Source organism: Tamandua tetradactyla, chromosome 15, assembly GCF_023851605.1.
Source record: "Tamandua tetradactyla isolate mTamTet1 chromosome 15, mTamTet1.pri, whole genome shotgun sequence".
Taxonomy (NCBI): domain Eukaryota; kingdom Metazoa; phylum Chordata; class Mammalia; order Pilosa; family Myrmecophagidae; genus Tamandua; species Tamandua tetradactyla.
Window position 1 is genome coordinate 6,584,982 of NC_135341.1, and position 16,395 is coordinate 6,601,376.

Consider the following 16,395-nt stretch of genomic DNA (forward strand, 5'->3'; position numbering starts at 1 on the left):
TGCTTTTACTCAAGCTTCAGTTAGACCTTGCTCCCTATCATAACCTGTCATCCCCAACCAGGACCTTTCCACCCAATCCTAAAGAACACCTAGGGTAATATACAAGATTCCACAAGGTTTCCATGCACTAGAGTAAATTTCCAGAAACTTACCACCTCCAGATGGGTCCCTGATCCAGTTAAATCACGAAAACTAGCCCAGCCTCTCCAGAACATCAGATAGTTCCATCTCCCTACCCCATATTAGTAATAGACCCTGCCAATATCAAAAATTTAGAATTGCCATAGTCCAAACACCCCTAAAGAGAGGTGTGGAAAGATCAAAAGTGTTGGTGGAGTTATACAGAGGAGATAGGACTTAACAAATGAATATTAATGCTGAATCATTAAGTTGATATCTCTTTTAGTCTCTAGTAGTTTGGAGCAGCTAGAAGTAAAAATCTAAAATTGTGAAATTGTAACCCATGTCAAAGTGTGAAATATGTTCTACAACTAATTGTGGTGCTGTGCTTTGAAATTTATAGCTTTCTTGCATAAATGCCATTTTTCACAAAGAAAAGAAGGAAAAAAGTTGATTGTGATGATAAAAATACATTTAAGCACTCTAGCCTCCTATGTTCTGGAGCAGTAAGAAGGAAAAATATGAGAGGATCATGTTACAGCCCATGACAAACTCTGGGGTCTGTCCTGTAGTGACTTGTTGAACAGTGCTTTGAAAATTATTGCATTTTTATTTCTTTGCTTTATATATATATATTATACTATACAATAAAAAAGTTAAAAATAAAAAAAAATCACATACCGCTTATTCTCCTATCATTTATTTATTTTTTGTCTCTATTTTCTCACTCATCTATCCATACACTGGATAAAGGGATTGTCAGTCACAAGGTTTTCAGAATCACATGGTTACCTATAAAAGATAGATAGATAGACAATCATCTTGAATAATCAAGCTACTGGATTATGGTTCAACAGTTTCAGGTACTTCCTTCTAGCTAGTCTAATATACTAAAAACTAAAAAGTGATACCTATATAAAGCATATGAACAAAACCTTCAGAATGAACACTCAACTCTGTTTGAAATCTCTCAGTAAACAAAACTTTATTTTGTTTTATTTCTCTTCCCTATTTTGGTTAAGAGGGCTTTCTTAGTCCCACAATGCCAGGGAGTCATGCTCCACACTATCAAGGAGATTTAAACCCTTGGGAGTCAAGTCACACCTAGGGGGATTAGGCAGTGAGTTTACCACAGAGTTGGCTTAGAGAGAAAGACCACATCTGAGGTACAAAGGAGGTTCTCTGGGGGTGACTCTTAGGCATAATTATAAGCAGGCATAGCTTTGCCATTACAGAAATAAATTTCACAAGGGAAAACCCCAAGTTTGAGGGTTTGACCTATTAAATTGTTAGTCCAAAATGCTTGCAAGAATACCAGAATTTCTTAGTTGGGGGTAGGTTTAATATTTCCATCTTTTTCTCCAGTCCCTCTAGGGTACTTTGCTAGTACTTTTTAAATTTTCTGCCCAGATTACTCTGGGATGTATTGGGGCACTGCACTAACCTGAGCAAACCAACAAGATTTCATTTCCTATTTAAGGTTCCATGTAATTATGGTGCTCAAATAAACTGACCATACAGGTTAAATTACATAGTGTGCTACAGAAAATATAAATTTTACACTAGATAAACATCTCTTCCTTTGGTCTCACACAGAAGTAGGAGTTTTAAAATAAAGTCATTATCGTCCTTAATGCTTTAGTTTGATTTACTTTAGTCCTAACCAGATCTGCTTCATTCATATCTGTCATTGAAATCTAACATCTTTTTCAGCTTTTTAAATAGTCACTATAAGGGATAATGCTGACTTTCATAGCTGCAGGACTCTTGCTCTGAGACTCAGGTGTCACACAAATCCCCCAAGTTCCAGGGAATGATCAAATTATAGACAAACAGCTTCTAATCTCAGTATTTAGAAATAACAGTTATACTCTGGAATAGATGTGACTGCTGAAGGAGCTCACAATCTATAAATCTTAAAATAACCCTTCCCCTGATAACCTATGCTAGAATTCAATTCTCTGAGATTGCACATCATAATCAGTCCATATTAGTGAGGCATTATAATTTTTGTCTTTTCGGTCTGTCTTTTTCGTTTCTCAACATACTATCCTCAAGTTTCATTCACCTAGTTGCATGCCTCGCAACTTCATTCTTTATTGCATCCGCTCAATATTCCATTGTATATATGCACCACAGTTTGCCCTTCTGTTCATCAGCTGATGTACCCTTTGGCCACCTCTGTCTACTGTAAATTGTGAATACTGCCACCATAAACACCGGTATGAAAATGTCCATTAGTGACTCCTCTTTCAGTTTTTCCAAGTACATACCTAAGAACAGGGTTGCAAGATCATATGGCAACTCTATACTTAGCCTCCTGTGGAGCCACCACACTGCCTTCTAGAAGGGCTGCACCATTTACTTCCCTGCCAACATTGAATAGGTACCTCTCTCTCTCTCCATATTTTCTCCAGCACTTGAATTTTTCTGTTTGTTTTTAAAACAGTTTTATTCACACACCATACAATCTATCCTCAGTAAACAACCAATGGTTCCCAATATAATCACATACTTATGCATTCACCACCACATTCTATATGAGGACATTTCCACTTGTCCAAAAAGAAAGAAGAGGAGAAAAAAATAAGAAAAAAAAATTTTTAATTTAGTAAAATAAAAGGGAGCAAAAACAAACACCACCACCACAAGAATCTCATACCCCTACATTATACGCCCCTCTTAATTGACTTTTGAATTTGGTATATGGCTTTTGTTACATTTAATGGAAACATAGTACTAGACTACTCTTAACTATAGACCCTAGTTTACATTGGTTGTATATTTTCCATACACTAACACATTTTCAACACATTGCAGTGTTGACATTCATTGTTCTCCCTCATGTAAAAACGTTCTTATTTTTGTACCTTTAATCACCATCATTGTCCATTTTAGGTTTTGCTTATGTATGCAGTCCCAGTCTTTATCGTATATTTCCTTCTGTTGTTGTACATGAACCTATCCTTCCTCTTTCAACCATACTCACGTTCAACTTTGTTCAGTGTGCTTACATTATTATACCCCCATCAGTTAGTAATGTGCAATCCATTTTTGGATCTTAAAACCAGTCTTGTTGAATATTCTGTATCCTTTAGTATCAAATGCCCAATATTTACCTTCTATCTCCCGATAACCTGTATTCTCAATTTCATCTCTCAAAGTTTGCTCATTAATATTAATTCATATTAGTGAGACTGTCCAGCATTTGTCCTTTTGCTCCTGACTAATTTCACTTGACATAATGTCCTTAAGATTCATCCACATTGTGTTACATGTGTCATGAATTTATTCTATCTTACAGCTGCATAATTTTTCATTGTATGTATACACCACAGTTTATTTATTTGTCTATTAATGGACATTTGGGCTCTTTCCATCTCTTGGCAATTGTGAATAATGCTGCTATAAATATTTGTGTACAAATATCTGCTCATGTCCCTTCTTTCAGTTCTTCCAAATATATACTAGTAACAGAATTGCTGGAATATATGGAAATTCTATACTTAGCTTCCTGAGGAAATGCCAAAATGCTTTCCAGAGTGCTTGTACCATTCTACTGTCCCACCAACAGTGAATAAGTATATCTCTTCTTTCACATCCTCTCCAGCATTTATAGTTTTTTTTTTTTTTTTTTGATAATGGTCATGCTAGTAGGTGTGAGATTATAGTTCATTGTTGTTTTGATTTGCATTTCCCTAGTAGCTAGGGAAGTTGAGCATCTTTTCTTATGGTTTTGAACCATTTATATTTTCTCTTTGGGAAAGTGCCTATGTCTTTTGCCCATTTTTAAAGTGGGTTTTTGTTGTTGAATTGTAGTATCTCTTCATATATTCTGGATATTAAACTCTTATCTGATTTGGAAGAATTGAAAGCAGGGCCACAAATAGGCATTTGCACACTGGTGTTTATGGTGACATTTTTCAGGACTTGGATTGGTGGTCTAAGCATACTTCAACTTTTGATTGGAGGGGCAAACTCTGGTGTATACATATGATGGACTATTGAGTGGCTGCATGAAGGTATGAAATCATGTGGCATGCAACTAGGTGAATGAATCCTGGGGACATTATATTGAATTAAATGGACAGAAATGAAAGGACAATTAATGTATAGTTTCACTGGTGTGAACTAACTATAATGAACAAGCTCTGAGAATTGAACTCAAGTGCATGGGTTGTCTTAGGATGGAGAGTGGATAGGGATTGGACAGCCAATGATTAAGGAGTATAGAATATTCAAGTAGGGATCATTGCAAGGGTTCTTGGATGGGGGGCTCTTGTAGCAGTCACATCTGTTCCTGAGTTTTAACTGTTATTTCTAAATTTTGAGATATTGTGTTCTTGGTATGTGACCAGGTGATTCACTGGATCATTGGGGATCTGTATGACATGTGAGAGTTAGAGGTGGATCACTGGGGATCTATATGACATGTGAGAGTCAGAGTTGGAGCTCTGCAACTCTGAAAGTCAGCACTGCTCCACACAGCAACTACTGAAGAGATGGAAGAAGAGATCAGACTCCAAGTAGAGATAAGAATGAAAGGTACTTACTTAGGGCTTGAGTGAATCAGAATGCAGGGTAAAGGATGATATTGCCTGTATTTTAAAATTTCAACTTCTGTGTGAGACCAAAGAAAAAGATGATTATTTAGTCCAAAATTTAAATTTTCTGTGGCAGTCTATCAAATTTAATTTGTCTGTTCAGTTTATTTAAACAAACTACATGGCACTTAGAATGGGGAATGAGATCTTACCATTCTGTACAGGACAATGTAGTACATGAATACATTCCAGAGTAGTGTGGGCAGAAAATAAAGAATTATTCACAAAGTTCCTTAGAGGGAGGGGAAGAATATGGAACTATTAAATATCCCCACCTGTGGAATTCCTGATACTCTCTGAAGCATTAGGGATTCTCAATTCAATAAGCCAAGCCCTTGATCCTGAAGCTTTCCCTTATTAAACTTATTTCTGTAATGGCAAAGCTAGGCCTGCTTGTAATTATGCTTAAGTGTCATCTGCAGAAAACCTTTTTTGTCACTCAGATGTGGCCTCTCTCTTTAAGCCAACTCTACAAATAAACTTACTGCCCACTCCCTACATGGGACATGACTCCCAGGGGTACAATCCTCCCTAGTAATGTGGGGCATGACTCTCAGCATTGATGGCAAAGGGGAAACTTTTCAGTGGCTAAGAGATTTCAAATAGTCGAGAGGTCATTCTGGAGGTTACTCTTATACAAGCTTTAGCTAGATATCACAATCTATCACAGTATGCCAAGCCCCTTTTGCAATACCACACTGTCTTAAACTACCTCTATTGTAAGTCTTAATATTGGGTATAGTCCAATACCAATGGCCAGTAAGAGAGTGGAAGGAAAGGACATGGAATGTTTAGGGTTTTCTTTTTTCTCCTTCTTTGTTTTTCTGGAGTAATGTGAATGTTCCAAAACTGATCATGGTAATGAACGCACAACTACATGATGATACTGTGAGCCACTGATTATATACTTTGGGTGGACTGTAGGGTGTGTGAATATATCTAAATATAACAACATTTAAAAAAAAAAACCTTATCTGATATGTGGCTTCCAAATATTGTCTCTCACTGCACAGGCTGCCTTTTACTTTCCTGTGGAGGTCTTTTGATGCACAAAACTGTTCAGTTTTGAGATCTCATTTATCTATTTCTTCATTCATTGCTCACACTTTGGCTGTAAAGTCAAAAAAACTTATCACAAGATCTTTAAGATATTTCCCTACATTTTCTTCTAAAAGTTTCATGTTCTTAACTCTAATCCTTAGGCCTTTGATCTATTCTTAGTTAATGTTTGTATAAGGGGTGAGATGGGGGTCCTCTTTCCTTCTTTTGTATATGGATATCCAGTTCTCCAAGCATCATTTGTGGAAGAGGCTGCTCTATACCAGTTGTGCTGACTTAACTTATCAAAAATCAATTATCCTAGATGATAGGGTCTGTTTCTGAGCACTCAATTTGATTCCATTGGTCAGAATATGCATCTTTATGACAGCATCATGCTGTTTTGACCATTGTAGCTTTGTAATATGCTTTAAAGTCATGTAGTGTGAGACTCCCCACTTCATTCCTCTTTCTCAAGATATTTTTAACTATTTGAGGCACACTTCCCTCCTAAATAAATTTGGTTATTGGTTTTTCTATTTCTGCAAAGTAAGCTGTTGGGGTCTTAATTGGTATTGCATTGAATCTATAAATCAATTTGGACAGAATTGACATCTTATCTATATTTAGCCTTCCAATCCATGAACATGGTATGTACTACAATTTATTTAGGTCTCTTTTGATTTATTTTAGCAATTTATTGTAGTTTTCTGTAAATAGGTCTTTTGTAGCCTTGGTTAATTTGATTCCTTTGGTTGCTATTGTAAATGGAATTTTTTCTTGATTTCCTTCTCAGCTTGCACATTAGTAGTGTATATAGAAGCGCTATAGATTTTTGCAGGCTAATCTTTTACCCTGCACTTTGCCGAATTCATTTATTAGCTCTAATATCTTTGCTATAGATTCTTCAGGGTTTTGGACATTTAGTATCATGTCATCTGCAAACAGTGAAAGTTTTACTTCTTCCTTTCCAATTTGGATACATTTTATTCCTTTTTCGTGCCTAATTGTTCTAGCTAGAAGTTCCAGTACAATGTTGAAAATCAATGATGACTGTAGGCATTATTTCCTTTTTCCTGAATTTGGAGGGAAAGATTTCAGTCTTTCTGCATTGAATATGATGTTAGCTGTAGGATTTTTATATATTCTCTTAAGCATGTTGAGGAAGTCCCCTTTCAGTCTTCTCCTTTGAAGTGTTTTCATCAAGAAAGGATGCTGAATTTTGTCAAATGTCTTTTCTGCTTCAATCAAGATGAACATGTGGTTTTGCCACTTTGATTTATTGATGGGGAGCATTACATTATTTGACCCTCTTGTGTTGAACCAGACATAATTCTTTTAATGTGTTGCTAGATTCAATCTGCAAGTATTTTGTTTGAGGATATTTGCATCTATATTCATTAAAGAAATTCGTTTGTAGTTTTCTTTTCTTGCAGTACCTTTGTATGTTTTTAGTATTAGGGTGATGTTGGCTTTATAGAATGAGTTAGGTAGCCTTCCCTCCCCTTCAATTTTTTGAAGAGTTTGAGGAGAATTGGTCTTAATTTTCCTGAATGCTTGGTAAAATTCACAGGTGAAACCATATGATTTGGACTTTACTCTTTTGGGAACTTTTTGTTGACTGATTCAATCTCTTTACTTGTGACCAGTTTGCTGAATTTGTCTTTTTCTTCTGGAGTCAATATTGGCTGTTCATGCCTTCCTAGGAAGTTGTCTCTTACATCTACATTGTCTAGTGTGTTAGCATATAGTTGCTCATAGTATCCTTTCATTATTTCTATTATTCCTCTGGGGTCAGTAGTTATCTCCTCTTTCCCATTTCAGATTTTATTTATTTGCATCTGCTTGCTTTTTCTTCTCAAACTAGTTAAAGTTCCACCAATTTTATCAATTTTCTCAAAGAACCATCTTCTAGTTTTGTTGATTCTCTCCATTGTTTTAATTTTCTCAATTTCATTTATTTCTGCTCTAATCTGAGTTATTTCTGTTTGCTTTGAGCTTAGTTTATTTTTTCTCTAGTTCCTTCTGGTGAGTAGTTAATTCCTCGATTTTTGCTTTTTTCTTTTTAAATATGGGTGCTGAGGGCAATAAATTTTTCTCTCAGTATTACCTTTGCAGCATGCCATAAGTTTAATACGTTGTCATCTCATTTTCATTTGTCTTGAAATATTTAATGATTTCTCTTATAATTTCTTCCTTGACCCAATGGTTGCATAAGAGTGTGGAGTTTAGCTTCCATTTATTTGTGAATTTTCTAGCCTTCTACCTATTATCAATTTCCCACTTCATTCCATTAATGATCTGAAAAGTATTTTGTATAATTCCAATCTTTTAAAATTTTCTTGAGACTTACTTTGTGACCTAACATGTGATCTGTCCTGGAAAATGACACGTGAGCACTTGAGAAAAATGTATTTCCTGCATTTGCGGGTGCATTGTTCTATAAAGTCCAGTTCATTTATCACACTATTCAACATCTTTGTTTTCTTATTGATCATATATCTAGATATTCTGTCTATTGACAAAAGTAGTGTATTGAAATCTCCAATTATTATTGTGAAGATATGTATTTCTCCTTTTTTGTTGTCAGTGTGTGCCACATGTATTTCAGAGAAATTTGGCTTTGTGCATATATGTTTATGATTATTATGTCTTGATGAATTTTTTAATACATAGTGTCCTTTTATTAATAGATAGTGTTGTTCTTTGTCAGTTTTGCTTTACATTTGAAGTTTAATTTGTCTGATATTCCTATAGGTACCCCACTCTTACTGTTGTTTGCATGATATATCTTTTATATCCTTTCACTTTCAACCTATTTTTTTCCTTGGCTCTAAAGTGAGTCTCTTGTAGACAGCATGTAGCCAGCTCCTGTTTTATAATCTATTCTGCCAGTCTATGTCTTTTTACTATGTTTTTTCTATATTATACTGTAAGTGCAGTATTTTATTCTACCATTGTGCTTTATAGATTTTATATGTCATATCTTTTTTTCTCTCTCTCTTTTTTACCCTTAGTGATAATCTTTATTTCTACAGTCTTCTCCAAACCACTCTTTCCTTTTTTTTCCTGTCTGCATGAAGTGCTCCCTTTAGTATTTCTTATAGAACAAGTCTCTTTTTCACAAACTCTCTCAGTGTCTGTTTGTCTGAAGATATTTCAAGCTCTCCCTCATTTTTGAAGCACAGTTTTGCCAGATGTAGAATTCTTGGTTGGCAATTTTTCCTTTTCAGTACCTTGAATATATCATACTACTACTTCTCACCTCCATAATTTCTGCTAAGAATGCCACACATAGTCTCATCAAGCTTCCCTTATATGTGATGGATCACTTTTTCTTTGGCTTTTCAGGATTCTCTCTTTGACTTTGACATATGACAATTTAATTAGTGCTTTTCTTGGAGTAGGTCTATTTGGATCTATTCTGTTTGGGGTACACTATATTTCTGAACTTCTTCAATCTGTAATTTTATGTCTTTCATAAGATATGGGATATTTTCAGTGACTATTCTCTCCATTATTCTTTCTGACCTTTTTCCATTCTCTTATCCTTATGGGACACCCATAACATGTATATTAATGTCCTACATTTTGTCATTCAATTCCCTGAGACCCTGCCCATTTTTCCACTACTTTCCCTGTCTGTTCTTTTGTGTGTAGTATTTCAGATGCTTATCCTCTAATTCACTAATCCTTTCTTCTGCCTTTTCAAATCTCCTGTTTCAAGTCTCCATTTGTGTTTTTCACCTCTTCTATTTTGCCTTTCATTCCAATAAGTTCTGCCATTTGTTTATTCAGGCTTTTGAGTTCTAATTTATGGCTTCCCAATGTCTTCTTTATAACCTTATCTCTTTTGCCATAGCTACCTTCAATTCACTAATTTGATTTTTTATTTGATTTAGCATGCTTGTTTGAACATCTTAATTAGTTGTTTCAACTCCTGTATGTCATTTGAAGTGTGAGTTTGTTCCTTTGCCTGGGCTATATCTTCATTTTTCCTAGTTTGACTTGCAATTTTAGGTAGTGTCTAGGCTTCTGATTTCCTTGATTAGTTTATTCTGGAGGTCGTTTTCATTCTTTTACCTAGGGTATTCTTCTTGATTGGCTTTGCACTCTATATGTTCTTTGGCATTCAGTTCAACTTATTCTAGACCTCTTAGTATAGCTTCTGTTTGATAAACATTTTCAGCTCTTGTTTCCTGATTCTTGCCCTGCTTATATGGAACCTTTATTTTTTAAGGAGAGATTCCCCAGATATGCTTGACCCCAAACAGATTTTCCCAGACAAGACAGACCCAGGTCTCAGGAGGAGTATATAATCAATATCAAATTCCTCTGAGGATGAGACCCTGAAAGTTGTCAGACTTTCCTATGGAGACTTTTGACTCTGTGCTTTCCTATGCTGCCCAGCAGATGGCACTTGTCAGCCTACAGCTCCCCACCAGCATAAAGTGGTGTGGTGCCTTTAATTCTCAGAAGACTCTGTACATGCCAGGGGTGTGGTTGATATAGAGGCTGAGGTAAAAGGCAAGTTTAAGCTGTTTCTGTTTTCTAGTGCCTGGGGTCTGAATTTTCTGAGTCAGTGCAACCATTTGAGCTGGCCTCCCCCACCTCATCTTGGGGACAATATACCCCTTAAGGGAAATCTCCTTCACTTCACTATGTTACTTCCTCTCTCAGACATATCTTTCTTTTGTTTGTTTCCATCAGCCCTGTCCCCTCTCTGCTGGGGTAAAAACTCTTGGTTCCTTTAGTGCTTATTCCAGGTTTATCTGTGCTCAGAGCCTGTTTTCAGTAGTGGGAATTTGTTAATTAAATGTGCAATTAGAGCTTGATTGAATTAAACCCTTGCTACTAGTAAAGTCTGTTTCCTTTCCTCTCAGAGATACAGCATGTCATGCCATGGGGGAGGGGCACTGGTCTCTGTGGCTTGGGAGAATTACAGTTCTGTGTGGAATCTCAGCCATTCTACTCCTTCCAGACTGGTGTATGTAATGTCTGGTCACTAATGTTCTTCGTCCTCTCCCCCCAGCAGTTGTTCCATACAGTACCTGGCTATTTACTAGCTGCTCTAGAGGATGAACTAAATTTCACACCTCACTATGCCACCAACTTGCCCTGCCTCCTTCTTAGACGTAGCTTAAGTTTGCCCTTCCCTGGGTCAGCATTAATAATTGAAAATGCCTGAAGGCTTTCTCTAAGGAGTTGCTTAGAATAGTTAAAAAGAAAAAAAGGAAGAAAAGCTTTTCAGAGCCAGTTGCCAGCCCCCAAGCTTCACCAGTCAAGAACTGGAGTTGGTATCCAGCTCTATGTGCCCTTTTTCTTGGGGCACAGCACTATTCCAGTATTCTGAGTTTTGCCAGCTCCAAAATTCTTCATTTTTTCCCATTATCCCCACTTATTCTCTGCACGGAGAGACTTCATCGTTCTTTCCTGCTTGATCTAGCTTTATCTTTGCTTGGAGCTTGTATTCAGCCATCCAGAGTTGTTAATTAAAATTGCAATTGGAGCTTGATTAAGCTACCTTCTCTTGCTTCTTTTTCCCACAGGGAAGTGTCTGCAATTCAGCCTGCTATGCCAGTTGGGGAGGTTCACTAGCCTTCACAGTTTTGGGGCTTTATTTACAGTTCATCACTGTTTTCTCAGCCCTTCTGCCTGCTCCAGACTGATGTACAATGTTTGTCCAGTCATAGATGTTCACCAAACAGTTGTCCCAGGTAGTTTCTGGCTATTTACTAGCTTCTCTAGAGGACTGAATAAATTCCACACCTCTCTATGCCACCATCTTGCTCCACCTCCTTCCCATCTCTTTGATTCCATCTCACACTCAACATTTAAGACACATTTTTTTAAACCTCCAGAAAAATAAGATGATTAAGAGATGAATGAAGAGTGGGTCAATAGATAGATGTTTGAAAATGTTATTGTAAACAGATGTTAATTGTTGAATCTACTTAATAGATATGTCTTCCCTATAAATCATTTTTCATCATTTTTGTAGGTTTGACAATTGCATTACTCAGACTTTTTTAGGGGAACAGAATTGACCATATATATATATATATATACACACACATACACACACACAGAGTATATTATATAAATATAAACATATTATTTAATCATTATGAGATTTTTTACAGGAATTGGCTCATGTGACTGCACGAATGGGTACATCCAAAGTCCATAGGGCAGGCCATAGGCTAGAAATTCCAATGAAGATTTTCAATGAATTTCCTAATATAAATTGGCTGACTGAAGGAGAGATAGAAATTCTTCCTTCAATTTGTCTTGTCTCTTTCCTTTTTAGTCCAGACTGGCAGTGGTTCCACTCACACAAATCATGCAGAAAAACTTGCCAGGTTCACAGGGTCCCAAACAATCAATTTTTTATTTCTTTGTTCACAGGAGTTCAATTCTTAACTGTTCTAGTTTGCTAGCTGTCGAAATGCAATATACCAGAAATGGAATGGCTTTTTAAAAGGGGGAATTTAATGAGTTGCTAGTTTACAGTTCTAAGGCTGAGAAAATGTTCCAATTAGAAATGTCCAATCAAAGGCATCCAGGGAAAGATACCTTGGTTCAAGAAGGCCGATAGAGTTCAGGGTTTCTTTCTCAAGTGAGAAGGCACATGGCGAACACAGTCAGGGCTCCTCTCTCTTGACTGGAAGGGCACATGGCAAATATGGCATCATCTGCTAGCCTTCTCTCCTGGCTTCTGGTTTCATGAAGCTCCCCGGGAGGTGTTTTCCTTCTTCATCTCCAAAAGTCGCTGGTTGGTGGACTCTCTGCTTTGTAGCGTCACTCTCTCTGAATCTCTCTCTCCAAAATGTTTCCTCTTTTATAGGACTTCAGAAACTAATCAAGACCCACTCAAATGGGTGGAGACATGTCATCCCCTAATCCAGTTTAAAAACCATTCTTGACTAAATCACATCAACCAGGGAGATGATCTCATTGCAATTTCAAACATACAGTATTGAATAGAGATTATTCTACCTTTATGAAATGGGATTTATATCAAAACATGGCTTTTCTTAGGGGGCATACTTCCTTTCAAACCAGCACATTAACTTAAATGTTTCTTCTTTCAATTCATTATAAGCTACAAAGAGAAAACAGGCTGCAATTTCCACATTTAGCTTGAAAATCTCAGCTACATATACAAGTTCATCATTTTCATTTTCTACTTCCATATGACATTAGAATTCAATTTTGCCAAGTTCTCTTCCACTTTAAAACAAGTATCACCTTCCCTCCAGTTCCCAATAATACATTCATCATTTCCACTTAAGGCCATGTAGGACATACCTTGAGACTCCATTATTTCTATCAACAATCTCTTCAAAGCAATCTGGGCTTTTTCTATCAAACACTTCATAATTCTTCCAGTCTTTACCCATTATCCAAATCCAAAGCTGTTTCCAATTATTTTGGCATCTGCAATAGCAGCACTCCACTGTCCTGGTACAAAAATTTTGCTTCATTTCCTTGACTGCTTAATCAAATACTGTCCAATGCTTAGGCTTAACTAGCAGGAATTTATTTGCTGGTGGTTTTGAATCTATGAAAATTTAAATCAAGGCATCCTGAAGGTATTGTTTTCTCCCTGAAGACTTTGGGCTTTTTGGGGCTGGTTGTCCTTGGCTTGTCACATGCCAAGATACATGGCAGCAGCATCTACTGGTTTCTCCCTATGTTTATGCTATGTTCACCTTTTCCTTGTACATTAGAAGTAGATAACTTATTTACTAGATTTAACAGGTCTACAGAGAGAGAGGTGAATTTTGTCCCAGGAAAGACCACAACCATAATTGATTTTCAGGAGACTTTGTCCTTAGCATTGTTTCTGAAATGACTTAAGGCTTTTCAGAAGTTTTGATGGAATGAATGTATTTTGCATGTAGAAAAAATCATGCCTTTTGTGGGTTCAAGGATAGAGTGTGGTGGTTTAAGTCATATGTTGCCCAGAAAAATGTGTTCCTAAACTTAATTCATTCCTGTGGGTATGAACCCACTATAAGTAGGATCTTTTGATAAGGTTCCTGCAGTTAAGGTGTTGCCCACCTCGATCAAGTGGAATGAATTTCAAACATAGAAAAAGAAAACCTCAGAGGGAGTAGCCAGAAGCTGAACATCAATGGAACCCAGAAGAGAAGGGAGATGTCAGAAGAAGCCTCCATGTGCCTTACCATATGACAAGCTAAGAATCAAGGATGGCTGGCAGTCAGCCTTAGCATGCTACAGTCTTTGGGGAGTAAACATTGTTTCTGATGTTGCCTTGATTTGGACTTTCTCTTAGCCTCAAAACTATGAAAAAAAAAATCTTTATTGTTTAAGTGGAACCATTGCATTGTATATGCTTTAGCAGCCAGGGAAACTAAAACAATTTTCATAATAAATTGTTAACTATGAACCCTACAAACAAATCCCTTGTGGGGGATTTATTTTAACCTGATTTGAACAAGTTAACTAAAAATATATATTTTAGACAATCAGGGAAAATGAACACTGATATTAGCTGATATTAAATAAATAATGCTGTTACTTTTTTAGGCATGGGACAATTTAATAGGTATTGTGCTGTTTTGTAAAAGAAATACAGTCACATTTTAGACAAACCAATGGAATTTTTCATTCTTTGCCTTTGTGCAAAAGATTTGTTCTCAAATAAGCTAATAGAAGGAAAGGGAAGAATTGGGTACAGATGAAACAAAAATTTGTTATACGTTAATAACTATTGTAACTGGACAAGGATTAACCATTGGTTTACTACTCTATTCTTTCTATCTTTGTGTTAATTTCAAAGTTTCCAAAATAAAAGTTTAAACAGCACTCTGTCTTTCCCCTTCATTTGTTACAGCACATGGAATCATATTTAATTCTGCCTCTTTAGATGGATTGCAAGTTCAACAATTGTATATCTAGTTCCCAGCATAGTTCCTGGACAGAGTAAGTGCTCAATAAGTATTTATTGAATTATTAAATTGAAATATTATGAGTAATATAGCAATGTAAATATTAATCAAATTTCTAATAAAACTACTTTAATTTTTTTCATTATTCTTCCATAAAGTAGCACAGATGGAATTCAACTTTGCTAATTAAGATCATCTATTTATAATCCCTAGAATTTTATGTGAGTGAAATTAATACATTAAGAACAATTATATAATGTTCTCTACTTCTAATCCACTACTTTTCCAATACTTCTCACTTTCTTTCACTTTATAATTATGATGGTTTTCACAATTTCTAAATAACAAGAATCACTTATGTTCTTCTCTACATTTCTCTTGACATGGCTAATTTTTCTTATGTTTTCCTTTTCTTATCATTCCCAAGCTAAGTGGATATGCATTTCTGACCTGAAAATCTTCAAAAGAACAACCAGCCCTATAGTTCTAAGATCTTAAACAGGTGCCAAGGTTCATAAGGCAAAGAATTTTGTTGACTTTCAGAATATTGGCTTCCTATATACATTTGCTGCTACATACCCTTAAGTTCTGTGCCTTTATAATGCATTTAACTCACTGTGCTAAGCTTTGGTACACCTTCTATTCAGTACGTAACTGAACTTTGGAATGAACTGATGCCTGAGTAGCTCTAGGGAAATGGACATAAGACAAACTATGCAACTATGTCATCTCTAGTGCTACTGTTTGAACAAATTGCATTAATGAGCAATAAGCTATCTACTGCGTACAGGGGAATGATAGACCACACTGATTTTTTGAGGACCAAGGACCTTTGAGCTTGTGTGGTTAGAATGCCAAGTTCTAACATTAATGACTAGGGCAAAAAAGAAAGTTGTTTAAATCCCTGTGTACCAAACAAGTTTATTGCATGTAATATTTCCTGCAAAGTATGTTATTTCTCTTTTAATTACACATTTCATCATTTGTCTCATACGCAGTTTTCTAAGATATAACTAGTCCCTCAAAGTAAATCAGGGATTAACTTCCTAGAGCTACAAACTAGAAATTGTAGAACCACATGATTAATGAAAATTCAGTAGTTAGAGCAACGCAAAACCTTTTTTGACCTTTTTTACACTTATACGAATGATTCTGGAAGGAGTTTTCCTTTGAAAATCTTTAAAAATCTCTAGTGACAAGCTATCGAAAATTTTTATTTGGTTGCTGGCACATTTTAAAGAATTATGGAATAAATGTGGTATCTGTTTCTTAACTTGGGCTTTAATAAAATGTTCCTCTTACTTCTCTCCCTTCAAAAAAAAAAAGGCAAAAGAGAGCTTCCATTTACATCTTTAAGTAGCAATACATAATACCCATGGGATAAAAAATTATTTATAAGCTGCTTATTTTCATTCTACACACAGAATTAGTCATGTTTATATCCACGATAATTTAAAAATTTGTGCCCTCTATTATCTGGATCTTGTTCAAATACAAAATGTTTTGGATCAAGCAGGAAAGTACCAACATGATTGGTAAAATTTTGAATTTCAATCAATATCTGATATTTTACATTCAACTATATACAATCTTACTCATACTATATACACTACATAGATGAATGTAAAAAGATAAATATCCTTCTATGTAGGCAACATGCACAGATTTGAGAACAAATCATTTTATTCTGAGAGAATAGGTCACGTGGTATTTAT